The sequence below is a fragment of the Phyllopteryx taeniolatus genome, chromosome 20, assembly GCF_024500385.1.
Source record: "Phyllopteryx taeniolatus isolate TA_2022b chromosome 20, UOR_Ptae_1.2, whole genome shotgun sequence".
Lineage (NCBI taxonomy): Eukaryota > Metazoa > Chordata > Actinopteri > Syngnathiformes > Syngnathidae > Phyllopteryx > Phyllopteryx taeniolatus.
The window spans coordinates 15859793-15879822 of NC_084521.1; the positions used below are offsets into that span (position 1 = coordinate 15859793).

General features: G+C 42.7%; 1 long non-coding RNA gene across 1 annotated transcript in view; it reads right to left on the reverse strand.

The window, feature by feature from the left end:
- Nucleotides 1-20030, reverse strand: part of LOC133470253 (uncharacterized) — a 90405-nt gene that overhangs the window by 43756 nt on the left and 26619 nt on the right. The window contains exons 3-4 of the long non-coding RNA XR_009785931.1: nucleotides 18499-18617; nucleotides 918-1417 (exon numbers count right to left, since the gene is read on the reverse strand). This is a non-coding gene — a long non-coding RNA (uncharacterized LOC133470253). The remainder of the gene's footprint in view (nucleotides 1-917; nucleotides 1418-18498; nucleotides 18618-20030) is intronic.

Consider the following 20030-nt stretch of genomic DNA (forward strand, 5'->3'; position numbering starts at 1 on the left):
CCACGTTCCGATCTGTCTGTCTGATCTGTCGTTCTGTCAGGCAGGCACTTTAATCCTCCACAAGGGAAAATGTTATGTAGCCAGAAATCCAGCGGTAGCTACTGTGTGTGTTTGCCTCAGGACCACTGCACAATCCTTGAATACTGAGTGGCGAGTGGCCCAGAAATAAGCAGTCAAATCCAATTAAATGACTCAAATTAAATTGTACAATGGTTGTGGAATACCTGATCAAATTACTCACATTCAGGGGATTTCAACAGCAGCCAATTAGTTCAAAGTATAAAGTTCACGTACTCAAATTAACACCGAGAGATGACGGGGCTTTCATTTGAAGCGAGTGATACATCATAATTACATTTTTACAAATTCATTCATTTGATAACAAAACGCAAATAGTTCAGCTTGATAATTCTAGCCTCATGCAAAGTTGGCAATATTAAGGAGAAGCTATGATTGATTGAAAGGCCCCAAACTAGTATTGTGGTCCCGGTATATTATAACCATGTAGTTAGCTAATTTCCTGTTAATTGAGATGCATCAAAGGGGCTGGCCCAATAGTTAATGAAAAGTAGATCATTGGCCAAAAGAGACACTTTGTCATTTCTGCAATAATGATGGAATTCTTTAGAAACTCCTGGCTTAATTGTACAAGGGACTTCCTGACCTTTTTTACATTTTAAATTTAGCTCCAAGGTGCCTTTGTAAGGTGAAGCACGTGAGTAATGAGATATGAAATCGGTCTATTAATTGACTTTCAAGAAATTTACATCTGCAAGACTGAACATATACTGTATGTATGTATGCATTCCTCTTGTAAAAATGTGAACCCTTTTGGCTAATAAAGTTATTCATCTTGCCCATAAAGTAATGATCATATCTCTATAACCATAGTAATAGGATGCGAAGTAGCTACTCACAAGGCTGATGGCCTGACTCCTTGGGCCTGGTCGCCTCTGGTCAGCTGGCTGCGAGGGGTGGGGATTCCCTTTCCCATCTTGTGGAGGGCCCCTTTGGTCCCCACCTTCATCTCCCCACCCCAGGAGTCCCCGCCCCTCCTCATTTCCAGCGCGCGAGAATCACCGGCTCACCGGTTTCGCGCTGTCGTCCGCATCAGGCCCTGTTGGTTGATGGGGCCGCCTTGATATCCTGGTGTTGGGGGGGGATGTCGAGGTGAGCTGTGCTGGGCGGTGGGTTCGGGTGGTGGTTGGCTAGTGGGGTGGGTGGTTGGTCCCCGTGTCTCTCTTTTTCGGACTGGCCGGGGCGCCTCGGTGGTGCCGGCGAACTGCCCTGTGTCCCGCAGCGTGGGCCGTGTCCTCTCCACGGGGTGGGCGTTCTGGCCTGCCTTGGCTCGCGCGTTCCCCTTTTGGATTGTTGAGGCCAAGTACGATCGTTCTTATTGGTAAACAGATCCGCCATTCTGCATGACCATACAGGACAAGAAAATAAGGAAAATTATTACATCGATGTGCAATTATGCTGCAATTGCATATACAACAACCTAATTAGAACAAGTACATACACTTGAGGTTTTGCCTTTCCTCACATGGACACTCGAGCTTTCATTGTATTTATTGATCAATAAATGTTTTTTTATTTGGTTTAAAAAGGCACACGTACGTAATGAATGCCCAAATTTACACAAAAAAAGGCTTATTTAGTTGCATTTACGTCTCTGCTACGGTCTTCTTTGCATGCAGTATGTTTTCATTCTTTGTCTGCTGTGTTCTTACTTGCTATGTGCCTCTGTTCTTGCGTGGATGGCCACAGAAGAACCATAAATGGTGGAACATGATAATGCTGCTTTAATTACCCCTTGGTCAGCCCACTTACAAAACTATTGCCGCAGCAGTCAATATCCCCAAAGATCCATTCATTCCTAGGCTGATGGTTAACTTGGGATCCTTTGCTGAGTGCTTTAGCCTAATTGATATCCTTATTTAGCAATGAGCCAGTGGGAGTCAGAGGGGAGTTAAATGGAGCAGTTTACCAGGCAGAGACCATGAAAATCAGATCCCTGAAAAGACCAGCCTGGTTCACAGTCTTACGAGTGATATAAGGGTTTTGAACAGCCTGGAAAAACATTCTATAGTTTTCACTGATAATTGCACACATTTTGGTCTATATTTTTACCCAGTGTTCGCTACTTAGTGTACGTTGAACAATGAACAGTTTACTTTTAATAGAGTAATCAGTAATCAGATGAATTTTTCATGGTAACGGTGGCATCATTGGACAGGACAGAGGGGGAACAGAGTACCAAGTCTGGCCAAAGGGTGGTGGTTGCAAATCTCAGGAAGAAAGATTACATGCTGGCTAATATTAACTAACATCATTTAATCCCGGGCCCTGGATAGTTGTCTGGCTTCTGGTTTGGTAGGAGGGTGGTTAGGCTTGGATGAATGTTGGTGCCATCATGGAATTGGTTGTTCTCCGTTACAAAGAGTATTATTCTTGCTCTCAAGAGCTGCTGCCAGACTGAGGACGTGGTTGTGCCTAAAAAATGGAGCGGCCTTGTGTGAGGCTAGTGTTAGAAGTGGTCAAGATGTGATGAAGAGTTCCTGGAGTTAGGCAAAGGGCGCAGGTTTGGTCCTCGCCATACTACCGGTGACGGATTTGGGGAGATTGCAGCACATCAAAGGTAGGCTGATGATAAAGCCATTGTTACTTGCCTCCATTCCTCAGAGGTCTTTCCATCTGAGATTTCTCCTCTCCAGGCCGTCCTACCTCATTCATTGTCCCTTCTTGGAAAGAGAGACAGCTTTCATGCTTCTATCAGCCTCCTACGGTAGAAGATCTGCTGTGTTCTTGTAGCGCTTATACTGTACTCCATTCAGCCCCAGGGGGTGAAGCTGATCTTGCATGTAGTACTGTATTTGCTACTTTCTTCCATTTTGGGTGGGCCAGTCTCCATATTTAAAACAGGCCAAAAGGTTGAATAGGTGGGATCTCATGTGGCATAACTAGTTGTTTTTGCCTTTTTGTGTCTTGGTGGACCTTTTGCTTCCAGTTCCTGCTTTGTAGTTTACAGAATTCCACTTTTATTTTTTCATTTTTCCTTAGTAAAGAGATCTTTGGCGAACTTGAAGGGGTTTGTTTGTATAGAACATGTTTTTGTTTTGTGTGTGCTCTTCAGAACCCAAGCCCCCCCCCTTCCCCGCCCTTTAGAAAAAAAGCTCCAATAATCACTTAATCAAAAACTAAGTTTACCCATTAACAGGAGTGAAAACAATCCCTCCCGCCTTCGCAGTTGGAGGGATAACATTCAACAACAAACATTTCACAGATTATGGCAAACATATCACTTCCTTGGAACAAGGTTAGTCATTATTCAGGTTTTTGAGAGCAAAATAAAAAGCATAATTCAACTTACAACGGGCCTTGAGAAAACAATGTACTGTATAGCCAACAAGTAACACAAAGCTATCGGGAGCAATGTGAAAATCCTATTCCTCTTTTAAATTGGGTTTGTAGGTCTTCCCTCCTGAATGTATCCCCAGATATGTCTCCCTTAACAGCTCAAAGTAATTAGCAACGACCACATGCCAAAGGTAGGGTAGCTACCGAACACAGAGTCGGCAGCAGCCAGACCTTATCTTTAATTTGAGACAGTGAGAAACTCTGTTGGGGACTCATGGGGAGCTGGGAGCAATGAGGTAGTCGACTCCCAAGGTCGCTTCACTGAGACAAAGTAGTCTAGGGACAAAGGATACCCATATAGCCTAAGTGAGGTGCATTGTGACAGTTTAATTATCTACTTCTAAATCATTTTGGTTTCCATCATAGCAAATCTTTGGTGTTGTTTGCAATGGGAAAAAACACTCCAAAATGAGTTTCAAACATGTACAAAGTGATACACTTTTCGCAGTGTTCCAAACTTTTGAGTGATGCCACCTAACGTCCTTTAGGGGTTCCCATTTGTCACAGTGGTGAGCACAGACCTCAGCCACACACACAAAAACTTCCAAAACTTATTGGCTAAATGCTGTTAGCCCATTCTTTACACTGTCGAGATGAAGAAGAGCATAAAAACTCAATCATTAACGACATATAAAATGCTTGCCATCCAAACACACCGTGCCATGCTGACAAATGAGTAAGTTTCTAGGTCCAGATGTGATGTAAAAAGAGGCAGCATACGGAGGAGCTGTTTTTATTTTTGCTCTCAAATGACGTTTTGATCACATAAAAGAACATTAACTGTTGAACAATTCCATCTTTATATTTTTTTGACATTTTTACAGAACATTCACAAATCTGGGCTGTCCGAAGAAGCACTATCGTCTAAATCAGGGAGATGCCACAACAACCAAAGCAAGAATCGGGAATCAGTTGATTGGTTGAACACCGGTAACCATGTAGCTTCCCATGCAAATGAATTCGGCCAGGGCTGCTAAGTAGCCGAATGTTTTTAACCAGTCACTTTAGCTATCTCTCATTGATATTAACACTCAGTTACCCTCTCCCACAGATGAAAGCGCTCCACTGTAGTTATGTATTTTGAATCCAAAAGTTGACCCGGAAGTACATTAACATGAAAGGGGAATTTTGCATTCGAGAGCGACAGCTCTAGCAAAGTTGTTTTTCATATTATTTATTTTTTACCATGTCCCCTTTGAGCTCTGTGAAATCCTGAGACCACACATAACTAAAATGCGCACACCTAAATTCCTATTTCGACGTTGCTAAAGCAGGGCCTTGCCTCACCTGTAAGACTCATGAGAAGAACCTGAGAAGAGAGCATGAGAGAGCTATAGAAATGCTGCACACATAAAAATTTGAGAAATTACAATAATTTGTTGCAAATCATTTTTGCCCCCCATGACCTCCCAGATTATAGCTCGTGGACCCCCGTCTGTGGACCCCACTTTGATTAATGAATTCATCGGTCAGGAGTTATGAGCCGGCATTTTGTCACGTCAAGAATCAAAACTTAAAACTTTGTTTTAATTTGTCCATCCATCCATCAGTTTTATCCTCACAAGGGTCGCGGGAGTGTTGGAGCCAATCCCAGCTATCATCGGGCAGGAGGCGGGGTACACCCTGAAATGGTCGCCAGCCAATCGCAGTTGTTTTAATTTGTGCAAGTCAAATTCAATGTCCCTCTCGCAATGTTTTAAAGCACAGCAATCATTCATTTCAACACTCCTATCTGATACACAAACAAACATTCCTGTCTCAACGTAACATTAATGTTTTCGCACAGGAGTAGAGAAAGTTGAGAGCAGAAGAGAGAGAGAGAGAGAGAGAGAGAGAGAGAGAAAGAGAGAGAGAGATGACTCGTCTTGACGACTCACACACATGAAGTCTTCCACCCTTTTTAATCATTTTTGATAGGCCTCCCTGGGATTCCATCCATTTAATTTGAAAAGAGAGAGAGAGAGAGAGAGAGAGAGAGAGACGTAGTTTTGGAGAGACCACGTTAAGATCAGTGCTGCGGGCTAAGCAGGTTGCTATGCGTTGAAATGCTAATAAGCTTCCTGGCTCTGAGTTGCAGGCCGGCTAGCCAGTGCTGAATCGTCTTGACAACTCACACACTTGAAGTCTTCCGCCCTTTTTAATCATTTTTGATCGGCCTCCCTGGGATGCCATCCATTTAATTTGAAAGGGCTGAGCCACCCAAACATTCTCACCACCTTAAAATAGATATCCGCCTCAACACGCCTGCTGCATTGTGACCCGACAAGGTTAAATGCAGTGAGGTGAAACTCTGCTTGGGGTTGAGTGGATCATCTGAGACTGGTACTGCTGGTGAAAGGTTTTGGGAAGATGCATGAGTAATTCTGAAGTGACTAAATAAAGAGCCATTTTAATACCTACAATACATGTTGACAACACAAAAACAATCGCGGTCAGGCCAGCGTCCACTCAAAAAGACAAAATCAAGGCAGCCTTTACAAAGATGTAGCCGGGGGATGGGATCGCCAAGGTCCACCGCCCAGCTCGCACTGCACCCGACCCCTACGGCCCCTCGCGCAGGTGGCGAGCCCACGGGAAGGGGGACCCACGTTACCCTTTCGGGCTGTGCCCGGCCGGACCCTATGGCTGTAGGCCCGGCCACCGGGCGCTCGCCTTCGAGCCCCACCTCCAGGCCTGGCTCCAGAGGCGGGCCCCGGTGACCCGCGTCCGGGCAAGGGAAAACTGAGTCTATAGCTTGTCGTCATCATAAGGGGTCTTTGGAGCCGTCACGGGTGACCCTGCCAGGGGCATAAAGCCCCAAACAACTTAGCTGAGATTGTGAATGTGTACCCAATGTGGTGACCAATGAGTGCAGTCTCCAACGGAGTTCAACCGCCAGTAAATATGTCACTCACGCCGTATATCTTCGAAATCTAAATGTCCAAGCCTGCAGCAAACACAGTATGGTCGGAGATGAAGCCTGGTGTGGCTGGATGATTCATATGGAAGAAATAACATATTTTATTGCAGTCAGTGAGACTTATTTTTGGGCACTGGTGTGGACGTGGAAGTACCACAATAACCAGCGGGGAAGTTCACCATCTCATCTGCGCTCCTCTTTATAACATCAGTCAGTCGAAAGGAGACAAATTCTACAACAAATAATCGTAAAGTAACTATTAAGTTGCATTTTAGAGATTGTCGGGAGACACACTTGACAATGACCACCCACTCAGAGTGAAGGGCAAAAAAGGCCAAAAGGCAAGTGTACAGTATGTGCGCTATATGTTATTACTTTTCCTCCTAAGATAAAATATCATACCTTATTAGTTTAGACTTGTAAAGAAAGCCAGAGGCACGGAGTAATGTCTCGTCTAAAGAAACCATTAATTAGAATTGAATTGGAAATTACATTTTGTTCTTTTGTTCAACAGCAAACTATGTTACATCCATCCATCGATTTTCCGAGCCGCTTATCCTCACAAGGGTCGCGGGAGTGCTGGAGCCTATCCCAGCTCTCTTCGGGCAGGAGGCGGGTTACACCCTGAACTGGTTGCCAGCCAATCGCAGGGCGCATATAAACAAACAACCATTCGTACTCACATTCACACCCTACGGGCAATTTAGAGCCTTCAATGAACCTAGCGCGCATGTTTTTGGGATGTGGGAGGAAAGCGGAGTGCCCGGAGAAAAGCCACGCAGGCACGGGGAGAACATGCAAACTCCACACAGGCGGGGCCGGGGATTGAACCCCGGTCTTCAGAACTGCGAGGCAGACGCTCTAACCAGTCGTCCACCGTGTCGCCACAAATATTCTAAATTGTGTTTAAAAATAATGGAAAATCTTTTTTTTTTTTTATGAATTGCCCAAATTTTTCAAAACAGTGTTCGATAGTAAGTTGCTGTAAAAACCCTATGAAATGTCAAACGGTGCACCTGTTGCTTTGGCAGGCACTCCATGAAAAATCACATTGCACTCCCTTCCTCTCCTACTTGCCCTGTGCAATGAGGACTATAGATGTGCATAGTAATGCATTTATCAAGGAACTGATCATTAAGAATGTGGTGGATTGTGCGGAATTGATTGTTAATTTGTTATGTCTTGAAGCAATTGAGGCCAAATGGAGTTCACTACTTGGCCGCAGATGCTGTTGACTCACTCTCAGCGAGATTGCTGACTAAAGAAGTACAACATGGCATCAGCTGTGGGAAGTTGAACGACTTCCACGCCATGGCAACAAAAACCGGGGAGGCATTATTCTGCTCAATAGAACACTGACATCAAAGTAGGAGTTTAGAACATGTATAGAGATTCTCCCATCCATCCATCCATCCATCCATTTTCTGAAGTGCTTGTCCTCACACCTATGGACAATTTAGAGTCTTGAATTAAGCTAACATGCATTTGGGAGGAAGCCGGACGACGTGGAAAAAGCCCACGCAAGCACAGGACGAACAAGCAAATTCCACACATGAGGGCAGGAGCCAAGATTTGAACTTGAAACCTGACACAGACGTGTTAACATTTTGGTCACCGTTCTGTTGTCTTGAAGGAATTGAGGCAAAATGGAGCCAATTTGGCTCCAACTGCTAAACCTTGTTAGTCGTAATCTGCTTAATACAACCTTGGCATCAAAACTGTTGTTTAGAGCATTCGTGGATTCTGCCATTCCGTGGAAAATACATTTAAAGAACAACAATGAATTGATTGTTTGTTTATCTCCCTCTCTTAGTCATTCAAGATATATGTCCATCCTAACCCGTGCAATAGCACACGAGCTCGAGTCGAATGCAGTTGCGTGGAACTGAAAGTCGGAAAGGCTAAACGGGCATAATCATTAATTACGCAAAATTACAAAATGGAAAAAGGTTGTCTCTGTTTTCCACCCTGGAGCTTGAAAGAAGGCGACTAAAATGAAGCAAAGTTAAACAACAACAGGCATTTAATCTGCATTACCATACAGTTTAGATGTCTATTATGTCCAGGGGTCTGGAATGAAAACGTAGCCCATGTTTTTTAGGTTTACTTGTTTGTATTTTATTTTATTAAAGCCAGCCATCCCGATTAGGAATGATTCAATTCATTCTCCCCATGCAAATAAGAGCTGAAAAACGCATTATTTTCAAAACAACCATTCACACGAGCATTCCCCCCTATAGACAATTTCGAGTGGTCAATTAACCCGACATACATGTGTCTGGATTGGGAGAGGCGCAAGCACAGTGAGAACATGCGAACTCCACACAGGAGGGCCTGACAGGACAAATGTGGATTGTCGAGAAGACCCCACACCACAGGATAATCGGGCATGATTATCTTTCAGCGACACGGACCTGACATGCTGGGTGCTCAAATGCTAAAGTTCCGCCAAATTATCACCTGTATCTAACCTGCTGCAAAATGGGTTATTTTCAGATTATTTGATCAAAAACCATAACTACATGGCCCACTGAATTTCCTTTTGAAAATCAATGAATTTGACTGATAGGACTATTAGCGGAGTTTGCATGTTCTCCCCGTGCCTGCGGGGTTTTTCTCCGGGCACCCAAAAACATGCGTGTTGGGTTGATTGAGGACTCTAAATTGCCCGTAGGTGTGAATGTGCGTGCGAATGGTCGTTTGTTTACATGTGCCCTGCGATTGGCTGGCGACCAGTTCAGGGTGTACCCCGCCTCTATCGCCCGAAGATAGCTGGGTTAGGCTCCAGCACGCCCGCAACCCTCGTGAGTATGAGTAAGTAAGTGGCACAAAACATCCATGGACGGACGGGGTAGCCTACCAAAATTTTGATCGAATAATCGGGTATTCGGAGAAATTATATTTTGGCTTCGTTAAAAAGCAATTATGAATACACGAGACAAAATAAGCCATTTCACTTAAAAATGAATGACTCATTGTTTTTCTTTTTTTGCGATAAATGTTTTATTTCTTCAATTCGCATTGAGCGATAAACTGTCAAAATATTTTCAGTGAGGCAATAGCAAACGACAAATAAAAATAAATAAAACAAGTTTCAGTTTCAACGTAGCATTTCTTAAAAGTATAAAAAGCAAAGGATTTATTTCAAAAGGCATAAGGAGCCTGTTGTGCAACTTCGCTTGAAAAGCTTGCCTTTTACGTTGTGACATCATCCCGTAGGTTCGTGGTTGTGCAATTAAGAGCTTAGAGCAGACTAACGAAACCAAAATGAAAATAAATACAATTTTGATAGGAAACGCAAATATTATCTTAATACACTTTTTGACAAACTTTGCCACTCGCAGCCATTTTTTTTTTATTTTTTTTTTTTCCTACCACCAGTACTTGACTCAAAATGTAGCGGATACGATGCTAGTACACTGGCACTGTGTCTCACACACACACACTTACAGCAAAACTGTCCGTTGACAAGCAAACTCCCTGAATGAAGTCACGTTATAGTCGCACACATACTCTGCTCATCGCCATCATATAAAGTGGCCACAAATTAATATAGTCGTAATTAATATAAACCATAACCCTCAGCATGGCTGACGCTGGGTTAGTACTTTGCACTACCGTTAAACTCGCTGATTTGCGCGACGTAGATCTTGGCTCTTCCATTGCATTGTGTGTGTCTCGCTTCGCCAGTGTTCGCCTTTCTGAAATGATCCCACGCTTTTGGAATTCTTGCCTTCTTTTCTCGCATTTGTCTTCTCTGACCTCGTGTCCATCTTCTCTTTCTTCTCTTGTTGTGTTTAACGGCGGCTAGCAAACTGCAGCGTCATCGCAATTGATTTCGCGCTCCTTGAATCAAAAACACGTACGCTCGCGTAGATGACGTAACCGCGTTGCGCTAGTCCGCCTGCTCCAACTTCACAGTAGAACTCTTTCCCGCCATTAGCAGGTAGTTACGATATATACCAAAAGTATCAAACTGGGAGGGTTGGAAGTGAAGTGAGTTAAATAAACGGATCTACTCAAAATACTCGAAACATTCTAGTACTCGTAGCAGCCCTAGAAAATTTGACTTTGAGCATGACTGTTTCGTCTTGGGAGCCATTTCCCTGTAAAAAAAATACAAATATCGCTAAATTAGATTTTGTCTTTACCGTTACTGACCAAATCGTATGACCCAATGACCAATATAACGGTCCTGTTTTTAATTGGACACGAAAGGTTTGCTTGCACTTTTCTATTGCATTTAACTGCATTTTGTGGGGGGAAAAAAGGCTTTGCTGCGTGTGCAGGAAGTGACCGTATAACTGTTCTTATCCTGCCATCTGCTGGCTCAGATCACTCTAGGCCCTGTGTCAATCCTTCGAACTTCCCGCTTCACATTTTGACTCTACGCTCCCTCTCCTCAGAGTCCCTTTCTGTCTCCTTGTTGACTCTCCTTTTACATCTCTTTGCACGTGAGCTTAGTCGACCCTCCATGTGTATCACTCCTCTTCAGAGGAAAGTAGGAGAAACAGACGCGGTGAACTTCAGGGACAAGGCGGACAATTGTTGTCAAAAATAAGCTTGGTGTTTGAAAGGGATTTTAATTGAGGCATTCGTTATATTTGAAAAGGTGAACTCCCGAGGGCGCGCGGTGAGAGCAGAGAAGCGGCGGTCCCGCTCATATCCGCAGACATTCATAAAGAATGGCATCTTTTGACTTTCCCCTTTTAAAACCGCACAACCTTAAATGGCCTAAATATAGCGACAGGGGAGGCAGACATTGTAATTCCCTGGACCTTTGGGGATGGAGGGAGGGAGGGGAGGGGGTGGGGGGGGGGGGGGGTACAGGATGCTGAGATACAACTGAGGACTTGAACTAAAGCAGAATGTAGTTTCAGCCGTGGAGAAGAAAGGAACAAATGTCTTTTCATCATACTCCTGAGGAAACATCTACCTCGCTGTTGACGAAATCTCTTTTTTCTTTGTTGATCTTATTTGCACCTTTCTGTCTGTCCTCACCCTCATTTGTTTGCCTTGTTTTCTCCACTTGTTACATCTTTGCTTTGTGATTATGTAATCAATAACACAAGCGCCTGATGGTTGTTCAGCTAAGACCGCTTGTCCGGTCTGTTTTTTCTAAAGCTTAACTTGAGAGGAAGTCGACAGAGTGCTCATTTGTTGTTCTTTGGATAGAGCAGCCCTTGATGAGGCCCATTTTCACTAATGCAGACATCCCTTGCTGTTTTGCTCTTCCAGATTTTGACTCTGGTCAACTTACACTTTGTGTAAAATTGTGACATAACATAACAATTATGGTTTTATTGACTACAATAATCAAAACGTGCAGCTATTGTTGCTGTTGCTGTTGTTTTGCTTTTATTGTTTTTGCCATTCAAAAATACAATGTTTTTTTTTTTTTAATATAAACCGGATCCATCAAAAAGAAGTGTTTTTTTGGGGGGGGGCACCCTGGCAATTTTTGCATTGTGCCTGAAAGGTAAAGCCATGCTAGTCATGTAGCACACCTTGTCGAGTTTCTAAGGTCCATTTTGGATGTTAAGAATAAAGAGAAATGCCTGTTAGAGGAACTTGGACAGCTCAATAAACATCAATATCGAAGACAGAGCATCCAAATTACAGATTACAGATTGTAGAGCTACCAAAATACAACCTAAAACTCGATGCTGGATCAGTCACATTCTTAACAATCAGAGGAACATCCATATTTATGCGAAAGAAAATGTGCACTTTTGCAAGCTGTCCATAAGATACGCAAATACAGTACAGTATGTAAACAAACAAGCAAATTGATCTCCGCTGCTGACTGATTTCTTTGCCAAACACCTCTAATTACTGATTTAAAAGCGCTCTTTTTCTGTGAGTCGCGGCCGTCAGAATCAGAGGCGTCGGCTAAATCCTTCATGCACTTGTAATGAGTGGAATGTTTGTTTCGCCCCTCAAGGGATGCGGTTTTAAAATTGCATGTCTGAATAAGGTACAGATGATGACTTTTGGTTCAAATGAATATGATTAGAGTTGAATTAGCTCACTATTAGTTTAGTTTTTACACTCAACAAGAGGACGCAATTAGGAATACACACATGGATATCGCTGTCCAAAAACCAAATTAAGAAAAAAGATGCACATTGGTTATTCATAGAACTCATGTCATGTGTTTTTCGTTTTATTGTGATGCACATGCTTACACAAATATCAAACTCAGCATTTAAGCCATTACAGCGACCATTGCAAACTTTTCCTTTTTTTGTCCTTCCATTCTCGAGATGGTTAACCCTTTTAAAACGACAAGGATCATTAGTGACACCGCGGCGCATGTGTATTTCAAGTTACCGTAACTCCTAAAACTAATAAATATAGCTACTTGTATTATTATGGTGCTAAAAGGGTCGAATCATCATTATGCATACTGTACATGTATTTATTGAGTCGAATTGAAATGAGTCACACTTTCTCCCACGTGTTTTGTTAGACGGCAGAGAGGTGTTCTCATTTGCAAAAAAAGAAAGAAAAAGGCACATTTCTAATATCAGTGCACATGTTCTGAGCAAGTGACCAGGTTGGGGTGTGATCTGTTATTTAGACAGGTTGGATGCACTTCCTCACGGCCTGAAATTTCCCCCGGGGCGCTCTTCCATTTCTCGCTGTCATGGATTTGAATCTTTGTACGAGTGAACTCTTACAATTACTGAGCATTCATCACCTGCCTGCGTTTGCAGCAACCTCGATACCGTACGGAGACGAGAGATACGGGCCGGACTGGCGAGACGGGGGAATATCAAGTAATGACTTTACCTATCCTGGGACGATTTTATTTGAGAATTTTTGGGTGTTTTGCTCTCGGCTTCCTGTGTGACGTGCGCATGTTCTTTGTGCGTGTTTGCGTGGGTTTTTCAAATGGTCCATGTGTGAATGACAGCGTTAATGGTTTGTCTACCCTGCGATTGACTGGCGACCAGTCCACGGAAGACCAAGCCTCTGCCTCAAAGTCAGACGGGTTCGGCTCCAGCTCACCGACTTGATTGAGGCGAAGCGGAAGGCTACAGAAAATGGAGGAAATAATTTGAAGGTCAATAGCTAATCTTCATTATGTATTATCGCATATTAGGTAATGAGATCCAATACAAGAGCAGTGTCAATCATGTCAGATGTGACGTAAAGGGACAGCAGGGGGTTCCTGTTCTCGTTCATTTAAACCCAAATATGCACCAATCTGTACTTTAGTAGACCGCAAGTTGGACTTAGGTTGCGTGGAACACAATTTAGGCCGGCTGGTCGATCTCCCGAATGTTTGGCCGGTCCGGTCCGCACGGGGAACAGGTGGATTTGGTGGGGAAAGGAGGAAGGAAAAAAAGGAGTTCCAAGGCAGGGCGGCCGGAGCCCGGGTGTCGCTGTTCGCAAGACGCTCGGAGCGGAAGTGTGCTGCCCGCTTCCTTCCCAACGGAGCTTGCCTCTGTGAGCTCCCCAGGCACCCGCAAGGGTATCTTTGGCCGCTGGCAGGGTGCCCTGCGGCGGGGAAGGGTCCGATGTGTCCTCGCCACCTCGTGGTGAGAGGTGGGGCTTCCTGGCTGATAGACCGCCTCTTAATGTTACTTTTCCATCAAATGATTATTTTATGGTTTACAACCAGTGAGATAAAATATGAATTATTGGATTGGATTGAAAATAATGAGACCAGTTTCCAGCTTTGTACCATCATGCACACACCCTCTTCAATCCCTGTAATGAATGTTACAATTGTTGAGAACTGTAATATTTTGGCATCAGACATTCAAATATGCAGAAATACAATCACTCGTGGCGCTGTTGTGAACGTTCATGCAAAGTTCTTAAAATATCAGACCTCATTCAAATTCGGAATGGAGTTGGAGTTGCAGTAGCTTTCCACTGCCTGTGGGTGTCGCTCGTGCTCCATTCATTGTCCCAGACCAAAAAGGAACAAATGGGCCTGTGGCTTCATGGGGAACCACTGATCAGAGGGTTTCTCAGGTTCTTGGTCACCAAGCCAGTGTCCCAAAAAATGAAGTCTTGGTTGGTGATACTCTTCAGGCTGGCTGGGGGTGAAAGTTAATTAAGTTAGCGTCCGAGTGAGAAACCAGCTGTCCGTGTCCCAGCTTTGATGAGCTCCTTCGGACTGGCTGGTAATGAATTTAGCGTCCGTGTGAGAAGCGAAGTCTCCCGTGCTTCTCCTTTGATCAAGTTTCCTGACGGCTCAGTGAAAACGGTGGCGTGACCTACAAGGAGGTTTTCCAAGCTCAGTCACGCAACCCTCCGCGTATAGGACACACACCACCACTATATAGCTTTACCCTTGATTTGAAGGACAAAGCTGTCCAATTCCTTTTTAACTTTTGTTGTGAACTGAAGTTAAATAATCCGACCAAGAAACTATAATAGTCTACTCTGCAAGACGCTGCGGTATGTCCTTGTAGGCCTCTGTGCATATGGGCGTGTGCAAATGATTGACAGACTATTCAGTCATGCCTCCTGTCACACTTTATGATGAACTATTCTTGTCCCGCCATGCTCAGTTTTAAAATATTTAAAAATAACAATACGGACCTTGCAGCGGTTGCTGTTCAGGCCCTAATGAAATTAGAGGCATTAGGTGGGGCTAGAGCGGGGTGATTTTTCAAAAGATCCTTTTAATAATATTCTACTGTCGGGTCGTAGAGACAGTTTTAACGCAAATGACAAAAAGCGTTGTTTGTTTGTTTGTTTTTTAACTGCAAATTACACCTTTAAGCTATGTGAGATGGACAAAATATTAAAATTCAAAATTCATTTGAACTGGTTTGGAACAAAATGGGCTAACATAAAAAAAGAAAAAAGAAAATTGTCAAAAAATTCTCTCAAATTACAGAGTATTGTTTTGTGATTGGTTTGTTAGTCTATTGGATAGTGGGCAACGCTCTGGTTCATAAACAATATTACAATAAGACTGTTACAAACTGGATTAGAATATTCCTTGCGAGAGTGTCTTAAATAGGAGTCAGTCCACCAAATGTAATGGATCACCACTTTTTGCGCTAACATTGATCAACATATATCCCACGTCTTGCCCTCTGCTGAGGTAACAAACATGGTGCTGAATTAATACCTCGCTGCCAGTGTCAATCAAAACAGAGCATTATTGCCTTTGTTAGGGCAGACTGGTTCACATTGCTATTGCATTGAATCGCATTACATTGCGTACCTCATGTTGTGGCCAGTTAGTGAACGTTTGATCACGAGTAGTATCGCACATAACTTAATAGTATGTTATAAGCTGAAATGTCTCTGCAGTGTTTCCCTCATGGATAAAAAAAAAAGGGTTATTTGCCCACCTATGGCACCACCACCCTTGCCCTGCAGTCCTTTGTGTTACTCACTCTTACTTGTAAAAGTCGCTTAACACTAACTCAGAAGGCATAAATATGTTATAATCCCATCACCTGTCCTTTTACACAGGTGTCAGCCTGCTTCACAACTTGATTTCCAGGAGGGCAGCAATTTTTCCTGTGGCGGCGATTGGAGTCAGAGCGTTATTATGCGGCAAAATGTATTCATGATCGCACAAGTCCGAGTCCCCTGCGGGCTTTGTAATATAAAACTAGACCTCTTTATCAAATTTAACAGTTTATTGGAAACAGCTTGTACACATGATTTACACACAGCGCAGTGAGGCAGGGCTGCGGGTACCATCCCAAGATGCACACCTAGAATGCACATTATGACAACTCTAGAACATATGGCATACATCCACTCACGCAAGCACACACAAACGTACATTCACACTCCTCTTTGCATATTGTCCACTGCCTAACTCTCTAGCAGAGTTTTTGTGTGAGCGTCCTTTGTGCTCTTTGTTGTTTGTTTTTCCGGACGTGTAGTGCGGAAATAAAATCATGATGTGTCGAAATGGACACTATGCCCGAGGGCCATATTTATGGAATGAATAGACCTGCTATCTAAAGAGATCCAAGCCAAAAGCAATTCCCAAACTTTTGAGTTTAATAGTACTCCGTTTTGATTCAGTCCTATAAAGCAATTAATGGAATGTTTTTCCTTTGACTGCACTTGTACTTTTCTGGCTCTATCATCCAAGTGAATAAGGCAATCAAAACAATGATAACACCACGTCAAACTACAACCACAATAATGAACACTGAGCCTTTTTAAATATTTAATAGAGTTTTTTTTTTCTGACATTGTATACTGTGGACACGTGTGTGTTATGCAATTAAATGTAATCTGAAAATGACAGGAATTTCCATATATTTGATCAATATTTTACATGGGGAGAGCTAACATCCCCTATGCTCATTGTATGTATTGCCAAGCTAATTACAATATCGTGTTGCCATCTGAATATTTTTCTACAAGTATATAGCTCTGAAACTATTTCCAGATTTATGTATTGTTTTGTCAATAAAAATCACTTGGAAATATATACAGTGAAACCTTGATAAAGGGATATCACATAAAACACGAATACCTCGCAGCTCATGAAAGGGACTCGCATATGATAAGTACTGTACGTCAACAATGTCACCATGAAACCGGCGTGGTCACATTGGATAAAATGTGAAACTTTCAAACATTTAAGCTTTTGCAAAATATTTATTTTCAATAACTTTGTACTGCACTGGGCATTTTAGGCCACGAAAAAAACGACAAAACATTTTTTTACTGTACAGTATTATGGGTGCATATGGCCAAAAAAAAAAGTTATTCAATGTAACAGACAATCGGCTGTCCCTCCAAACCCCCGCCGACCCCTATTAGTCCATTCTAGGTTCCACTGCATTTAAAAAAACTGGGTCCATTTGAAGATAGACTATATTTGAGTAAAATGATATTATTTCAATTAAGATTTTCAGTAATTTACTCAATATAGGAGCAAATTTCCTATGGGGATGGCAATATAGAAACCATCAGTTGACTGGCTAATGGTTTAAAGCGATGGTCAGAGGTCACACATTAATGATTCCTTTCAAGAGTGACCGCAAAGGAACTCACCATTCAGAGCAGGCTAAGAAGTCACCCGGGGCATGCTGAAAACATTTCTGGTTAATGTTAGCGTGAGGAAGCGCGGAAGCAGTCAATACATGCATTCATGTGTGTATGTGAGAGATAGAGGAATAGAAATGTTTGTTTCTCGGGACAGTAGACTGCCCTTCAACATACTGCATAGGTTTCAGCAAATATCTATTGTAGGTGCTATCTTTGTTTCCTTTGATGAAGCTGCTGATCAGTCAGGCGGAAATTAATTATGGTAGTAAACTTTTGGGAGGTTTGAGCTCCCCCCCCCCCAAACACAACAAAAAAAATAATGGATACACACAATGCCTGGCAATGCTACAGAGCATTGTCTGCAGTGATAAAAGATGGACAAAAGTGCTGCTAGGGAAATCGTTTATCAGCCAGGTTTAGCATGCACATGCTAAAAATGAAAGACTTCGCAATCTTACATACATAAGTTGTGGGAGCTTAGTTTAGTAGAGCCAACACTGTTTGCTGTGTGTAAATGTCACACCGCCTGTCACCCCTGTGGGATATGATCAATCACATATTGCCTGCGTTGCTCTCCAACCGCTGTGGGCATAATCTATTCAAAATATTCATACCAACATTTCAGTCACACCTTAAGTGCAAGCCTCATTGCACTAAACTTTTCTGAGCCTTTATTTGGCTCCTGTAAGGCACACCGAGCAACATGGCTAAAAGCGACTAACGTGTTGTGTATTGTGCGGTGTTCAGCCACTAGTTTTTATGAGGGGTTGACGGTTTGCCACTGGTGTTGCTGCGATTCATATTTCATATTGCCGGTCCACAGTGTCGCACCGCTGCTGACGTAACTGCCAATCAAAGATGCTGTTATTTAGGCTAAAACTATTCTAAAGCTTTAGGACTCCAGCAAACCACGGGAAGAGGCATTATCCCCAAATGGAGAAACCATGGAACAATGGTGAACCTTCACAGGAGTGGCCGGCCTGCCAAAATTACCCCAAGAGCACAGCAAGGCAATCAATCCTATTTTGAATCAGCACCTGGTAGTCAATGATCGATAACCACCTCCCGCTTACTGTATTTGTGAAAACTATTATGCCAAACACAAACTGTTTACTTTGGATTTGTTCAAATATAGAATGAGAAGTTTGTGGTGAAAGGTTTATTGAGGAGGATATGATGGTGGATACCTGGGGCGTATTGGCAGGTCGTCGAGACGGGGATCGTGGGGTAGGCGGTGGCGTGAGCAGGTGGATGGCTTGGCGGCGTGGCGGAGGAAGTCAGCACGGCGGAGAACACGGAAGGAGCACTGAGGAAAAAGGATGAACACGGAGGTCAGAAGGGCACAGCTCATGACAAATCTGTTCCACTGTCCTGCAATTGGCTGGTGACCGGTCCATTGTGTACCCGGCTTGTCACCAAAGTTCGCTGGGATGCCAGCTCACCCATGACCCTAACGAGGAAAAGTGGTATAGAAAACCAATGGATTCAATTTGAGTTTAGACTCCCATTTCTAATTTGCACTCATGACAAAGTTGAGGCTATCAGGCAGTGTGAGAAAAGCACCGTGATGGCTGGCTGTTTTGGGTGATGAGAAAAAGGGGGCGGGGATGACAAGAATGAATGAATGAATAAATGGAGGGCATGGGAACGAAGACAGGTTTAAGAAGGTGGACAAAGGTCACAGGCACAGACTACACTGGCAGAGCTTCAGGCCGCAAACAGACAGAACACAAGAATGAAGAGGTTAAGCTACAGTTCATCTTGATATCGAAAACAAAATGATATATTTCATACAATAAAAGAAACAGGTCTTCAAAAATACATTCAACTTTTTCTAACAAAGAGGAAGCAAGTATGAATAGATCATATCCTCATCTTAATGACTTAGTGACCGAAACAATGTCATTCTCATAAAAAACAAAATTCACAATAATGTTGTCAATTTGGAAGGGGGGGACATTTTAGTGTAGGGCTATTAACAAGTAATCACAAGAGGTATAATAATGAAGAATGCCCTTCATTTTTGCAGAGGGCAAGGTAGACCCCGGTGTCCAGCCCTCATCTTCACAGAAAATATGGAAGGGAAAGTAGGTGTTTGATGATGCGTATAATCCACATGGGAATACATTAATATGATAGTCAGTGGAGCGGCAAAGCCCTGAAGTTATCTCATTAGTATGTTTCTATTTCTTTTTTTAATTATTAAAAAAAAAAAAAAAAAAGAAGCATAAGCATGACAGATGTACTGCTATATCAAGGAGGAAATATTTGAATTTGAATTGTGCATAAAAATCATGCAATTATGAGAGTTCATTTGTGTGTGTTTTCCTCCTCCTGGACATGCTAATGTAATATGTATTGCTATTGTAGATTTTGTTCTTGTATGGAAGTTAGGAAATGAAGGTCATGACGTAGGAGAATTTAAATGATAAGATTAGGGTATCCTGAGATAAGAACAGACCACAATGAGTCTTCATTAGTCTTGCTAGGGATTGCAGCTTTGCAGATCAAAAGAATAAAAAAAATCCCAGAATATTTACTGTATCTCCATATTTACAACATCAATTATTTGTATAACAGGCAATGATAATGAGCAGAATAAGCGCAGTTTGTGTCAACTGTACAAGAATAACAAACACAATACTGTATTTGCAGATCTAAATTTTAAATTATACTTGAATAAACAAATACTGTACACAGTATATAGAAATAGGTATGA